The sequence below is a fragment of the Dipteris shenzhenensis genome, chromosome 4 (genome assembly GCF_047967505.1).
Source record: "Dipteris shenzhenensis isolate YYH24624 ecotype China chromosome 4, Dip_SZ_1.0, whole genome shotgun sequence".
Lineage (NCBI taxonomy): Eukaryota > Viridiplantae > Streptophyta > Polypodiopsida > Gleicheniales > Dipteridaceae > Dipteris > Dipteris shenzhenensis.
Window position 1 is genome coordinate 32,530,496 of NC_141599.1, and position 6,672 is coordinate 32,537,167.

Sequence of the window (6,672 nt, forward strand, 5' to 3'; positions counted from 1 at the left end):
TCTCCCTCTAAGAATATGGAGAATGGCACTATCACCATTCTCCCTATAAAGTAAAGGAACTATCACTTTTGACATAGAGAGCTGTACAAAGTACTATACCCTATCACCACATCAATAAGGTTCTCAATGAAGCACTTAAAATACAACAAAAAATGCATTGCAAATAACCTTTATCTTCTTCTCCACAACCTCATAAAAAGTGGAAGAGAAAATGCACTAGTATCATTAGAGAATGGCTCTAGTGCCACTCTCCAAATCTTGACAGATCTGTGAAAATAAATTCAATTCAAACACTTTGGAAAAACAAACATTACAATGCATTGGGTCCATATCACATGAAACCAATATTAATTAAAAAGTGGCAGTGTTATATTTTTTAAATGGTTGCTACTACTATTTTTGAACTAGAATTGACATGCCATAGATCCCTTTACAATTCATCCAAAGACATAACAAGAGGAATATTAGCAATATCTTTGGCAACTATAGGAGGCAAGGGTCCCATTGGCTCACCATCATCTTCTAAATCATGTGGTGGTGGCGAAGCAGCACATGTTTGCAGTGGCTTTTCAATTCCATACCAAAATCTGATCCTTGGATCATTTGTTAAAAGATCAAAACAAATGGACTCGACTTCAACTTCGACGGCTTGTGCTTTTGTCATCACCAAGGACACCATTCTTCTTTCAAAGGATAATGCATGCCTTGTCACAACTCCTTTGGTGAAGAAGTCAACTACAAATTGATCATCCCTACAAAAACATATGATGCTTTCTTTCATAATGTGTGCCTTCATGGCCTTCTGTAGATCCTTTGTTTCCTCCTCATCATCACTATCGACCAATGGCAATTAATTTCTTGTCGATTGTCGTGATACATCCATCACTCCGACCGGTGCTATTTCCTTATTGCACCGATCATCGCTGAAAGGTTACGCCATCACCTACCGCCAAAACTGTACTACACTGCTCGTTGCTATACCCATAGCCCACTGACCGATGCTATAGAGTTATTTCATCGACTAGTGCAATACCTCTGGGGTAGCTAAAAAATTGATACAAAATTCTAGAACCTCAGTTCAGCTTGGGTGTCCCTAGCTAGAGGCATCCCACATGCACTTCACGTCTGGAAGGATTTTGCCAAAAGGTCCAGTGCCAGAAGAAAGCTCTTTGAACTACGCTCAACCCACCCTCTGTCCTAGTTGGGGGTTTGGTAACTTAATTCCGAGCCTCCACTCGCTTGTAGGACCCCATCCCTAGTTTAGATGAGACAGAGAGTCTTAAAGGAGTGATGCAAGACCCAATGGGCCCAAGGGCATCGGAAGCCCCCTTCATGAGTGTAGCCTCTCCCAATTCTCCTGCACCTTCGGTTGCATCTAGGCTTAGAGGTACGTTCTCTAATATGTTTGGCCGCTTAGGATGAACAGAGTCAGCAGACATGGAGAACCCCGTTACCGACATGTCTGTAGGAAGGGAAGGCTAGCAACATACAGTTTTGAGCCACAGACCGGGACAGAAACTACTTTTGCCAATCCAAGTTCCTCCGCTTACACCAGACCTCCCTAATGGGAGAACATGGATGATGAAGATCCTTGGATGAGGGAACTCTGTAGACAAGACCCGAGTCGAGGGGATGATAGGAACTTCCAAGGTGTAATGCCTTATGACCCTCTAACTGCCCTGGCCCCACTAGCCTTCACCAACTTTGGGGCACCACAAGTCCCACCCTACCGCCCGCAGCATGGGACCAATGTTACCATGCCCCAAGACCCCCCACCTCCGGCAGTCCGTCCCTTCCTATCTATACCGATTGCGCCAATGAACACAGGCATGGGTACTTCTGTCCCAATGCCGACACCAGTAAACTACATGGACACCACCACCTAGGCAAGGCCTAAGGCCACCAGCCCTGCAACCCATTAGGCCCACAGCACCACCACCTCCTCTAGCTGCTCAAACGGTGTTGAATGATGAGGCTATGAATATTTTGGTGAATGCCCTAGGAAGGGGGGAAACACCACCACCACCCGCCCCATTGTTCCCTAAGTGTAGGGATGGCAAATCCCTCAAGGAGCTGTCCCATGGCCATTTCCAAGCTGATGACCAAGTTCCTTGGAGAAGGAGACTCGGTCTCCCATGTGGAAAGGTCGAGCAGATTTGTGAAAAGCCTTTGGTGCACTAGGTGACCTTGAAATGGCCAATGCATTCAGCCTTAGTCTAGATGGCAAGGCAGGTCAATGGTATAGAGCTCTCACCCCAGAGGAAAAGATCAACTAGGAGACATTGAGAAAGGCTTTTATTACAGGACTCGCTCCCAGCGGTCATAAATGGAGCCAGATCAACCAGTTGTATGGGGTAAAACGAAACGAAGAAGAATCCTTGAGGGATTACATTGCATGAGGATTAAGCACCTCAATTCTTGCTAGTGAACCCTATGAGCGAATGAGTGACGAATGATTGTTGCCTCACTTCCTTATCGGGTTAGCAGACCCGAAGCTGCACGACCATCTCATGGTGATGAAACCCACCTCCTTTGATCTATGCAATAAAGTGGCCATCCGTATATGCGACAATATGATGGACAAAGTGGATTTGGAGCCCTCCGAAGTAGCCCCATCAGTTAGGTTCTTGAGTGTAGAGTCAAGCAAGAAGGAGGCTAACGAGCCTAAAAGCTTGGATATGAGTGAGCTAGCCTCCAATTTGTTGCAATAGCTAGGTTAGCAAAATGGAGAGTAGGAACCTCCAAAGAGGTGCCGAGCAACCCCCACTTGTTTCCATGAAGCGACAATGTCTGGTGTGGGGTATACAATGGCAACCACCCCTCCAATGAGTGCCCGTGCCTAAGGGCAAGGTCCAACACTCTACTGTGCACACTGCCATAGGTGGGGAAACCATGATACCTCCCAATGTCATGTTCCGAGGTCCCTTCCTTAACCCATGTATCAAATGCGACCCTCGTTGGCCCTAACAGCCCCACCCAACCCCCAGATCCTGCAAGGTGGCCCTGTAGCTAGCTCTAGCCAGTACCATGCTCAACCAACTCTGCTACCACCACCCATACTAGGTCCTCCACCCCCACTACCTCGCATCACCCCAGTCAATCAAGTGTTGGTTGAAGAGTTTCCCAACGACTGGGAGGAAACGGACCCTGATCATGGACCTCATGATCATTACCCCTACGAGGAAGGAAGTGGATCCCTGGCTCACTACCTCCCACCAAAGGATCAACAAGTCCTCGTATTCCAAACTACCCTTGTAAATTTAAGGGTGAGAGATCTAAACTCAATTGTTCGGAGGCCCCCGCTCCAATGTTATACCTGCCAAGGTCCGCATAGAGCAAGTGAATGCCCCTACTGAGGCACTTCAAACTTGTCGGTGTCCTATTTCAAGTGCTAGGGCCCACACTTCTTGAAATACTGTCTATACAAGGCTTGTAGGCCCACCGACCCAACTGCAACCAACCCCACTCCCTTGTGCACAGGATGTGGCACGGGGCATCTATTCCAAGACTATCCCACAAGAAGACCAACTACTCCACTCACCTCACCAAAGAGCATCTGCCTCAATCTACTCAGCATCGAACAAGGCCAGGTAGCCGTAGTGCCACTACAAGTCATTACAAGGATGTAGGCCAAAGCACTAGGCAAGGCCATGAAAAAGCTCACCAAGAAGCGCAAGGCATCCCCATTGCCCGGTTCCTCTATAGCCTCTAACTCCTTCTAAGAAATCCATTCGAGTAGGTGACGGTTCTGATCAGGTGTTCATCCAGGATGGTTCCGATGAGGAGACAGCTACCCTTGCCACATCCTCTGCTTCCAAACAATCTTCCATCCAGGGTGACCCTGAGGTATCTTCTATTTCGGAGGTAAACAAACTAGTGCAGGCTTAGGGCCTAGCACTGGCACCCACTGTTATGGATAAAATTGTCTAAGGAAAAAGGCATTAATATGTGTGTGTTTGTATGTGTAGCAATAGTATAATAAAATATGGTGTGCATAGGGCCCAGGGTTGAGGTGGTAGGGCATGACCATGTGCCACCGTTCCATGTAAGAGGACCCATAAGGTGTGTTGTACATAATCCATGGTAGTAATATTATAAAATGTAAGGTGGCATGCCTCCTCCATGTGCCACCCCTCCACCTAGGCTACATTTAGTGAGTTATGGCTCAAAGTCCATGGGAGAAGTAATATAAAATAGGTGGAGATGGATATTATATTGGGTTATTCCCTCCATATAGGATAGGCCCATGTGGGGGAGGTATAGAAGGTCGAAGAGAGCAAGTTAAATAATGGGGAAACTCAGGGGAGTCACTAATCATATGTAACTCTATCACGTGAGTTGAACAAAAGGATATTTTTTATTTCTAAAATTTACAGAAATAAATATACATAAGGGACTATTTTAAATAAATTTGGAAAAAATTACAGATTTGTATAGAAAAGGGGTACATTTTATTAATAAAAAATTTTACAGATAAGGGATTTTAAATATAGGCCTTGAATGCACGTGATATAGAGGGTTTGTACATAGTGACCCCCCCGAGTGGGGAAAGTAGGATGAGGTGGCAAGATTCCTTGTGCCAACCCTCCACTTGTCCTCCTAGAGGTTTGAACATATTATAAAATTGGGAAGAGACCAAGGGAGTATCATAGACTTGAGATATGGGGCTTGATTTATGTGGAAAATTGAGGCAAAGGGTTGTCGCACACAATTGAGAGTGCGTAACCGGCTAGCCCACATGGGAGACTTTTCCACACACACCATGCATGTGGGAGGATACATTAATTGGGAGAGACCCCCTCTTTTGGCTATAAAAGGAGGGGGCTATTCCTTGATGAGACACACTCACTCTTGTAAAGCCACCTAGCTAGTACTTTGATATTTCCCTCTCATCCTTTCTTTCAAATAAAGTATGGTCCTCTTCCCTTGATGTCTCCATCTTTACATTCCTCCTCCTATCATGTACATACTTCTCTTCCCCCTCTCCCTTTCCCCTTGTGTCATAGTCTCCCTCTTCATTCCCTCCCATTCTAATTCCATTTCCCCTCCCATGATAACGTTTCGCCCTCACGATCTCCTTTCCTCTATGGCCCTCGAGTGTCGCCATGCTTAGCCTCTAGCCTCTGGTCTTGATTTCTTTTCTGGCTAATAGAAATGGTGTGGTTGCTGGGATCAAAATCTCCATGGCTAGTGGCGAATCTTCTGCTTGTACCGGTTGCATCTGCAAAACTATACCATCTGTGCTCCTTCTAAACTACTGTGCATGCATTCGATTGCACATCTACTGTGTTCACTCGCGGGACAGTTTTTTGGGCTACTACATCATCTGGTTGTAGATAGTTTTTTGAGTTTCTGCAAAACTGTAGCAGCAGATACCGTGCCCCCCTCTCTCTTCTCTTCTTCGTCTTCTCCTTCTCTCTCTATTTCTCTTCTTCTTCTCCTCTCCTCTCCTCTCTTTTTATTAAAGAGTAGGATTTGAACCCAAGACCTCCCCCTTCACAAAAGGGAGACTTATCATTGGGCCAACAAGTTGGAAGTGGTGAAAATGTAATGATTTTTGTTTATATATTGAAATGTCAAGAACTGTAACTCTCTAACCGTGGGGAGTTTGCTCTTGCTATAAGTACTTCATTTCATGTGCTCTATTCACATCTCCTGCTAGATCGTTGATTCAGAACTTCTCCAAGCTCACTTCATGGACGCACGCCACATGAGGAGGGTGGATATTTATGTCACTTCTCGACGTGTTTAAGGATTTGGTGCCTAGTCCTCTGCACCTTATGGCTACCAATGCATGAGATCTCTTCCTTGATCTTCATGTCGACCTTCAATGGCTGATTGTCCAGTGCATTGTTCAAGGAGATGACGGGTGGAATAGTACACCGTGGATGATTCATGGTGAAGAACTACTGATACACTGGGAAAACTTTGATTTTACTTCTACTCATTGTGTGGCGATCGAACTACTTGCTGCTTCAGAGGTAATTAAAACAGTGTCCTTCATCGAAGGGTGGGATGCTCCCCAAGCTGGTAGATGGCTGTTAGTTCTTCCCACATTTCTAGAGGGTTTGGCTTAAGTGTGGTATGAGAAGCAGGCCAAAGACATTTGCCAAAGCAGGCCGAAGACAGATGGCTGTTGGTTCTTCCCACATTTCTAGAGGGTTTGGCTCAAGTGTGGTATGAGAAGTAGGCCGAAGACGTTCGCCAAAGCTAGCCAAGGTTGACAGTAGCGATGATTGAGTATTTCGGCAAAGAAGAGGAGCCGGAGAATGTGTACCTACAGGTGGCAAACTTGAAGCAGTCAGAAGGTGAGACAGCGCGTCAATATGTGGATCGAGCGGCCGTGCTCTTGGACCATTTAGTTGCCACACAGGAGGACAATGCCGGATTTCGAGCTGGAATGACTCAGCATGTGCTAGGCTACCTTGTAGCAGGAGCAAGTGATGAATTCTGCCTCAAGCTTAAATGGGAGAATCCAGAAACTATGGTGCTAGCACATGAGATTGCTCAAAAGTTTGATAAATTTCAGTCTGACCCCGCTTCAAAGAAGATGATTGTCCCTCCGCAACCCCCTCAATTCCTGCAACAACAACCTAGGGGGTCTAACTCAGGGGCATACCCCCACCCCTCTCATTAGGGATGTATCCATCGCCTCCACCTCAAATGTATGGT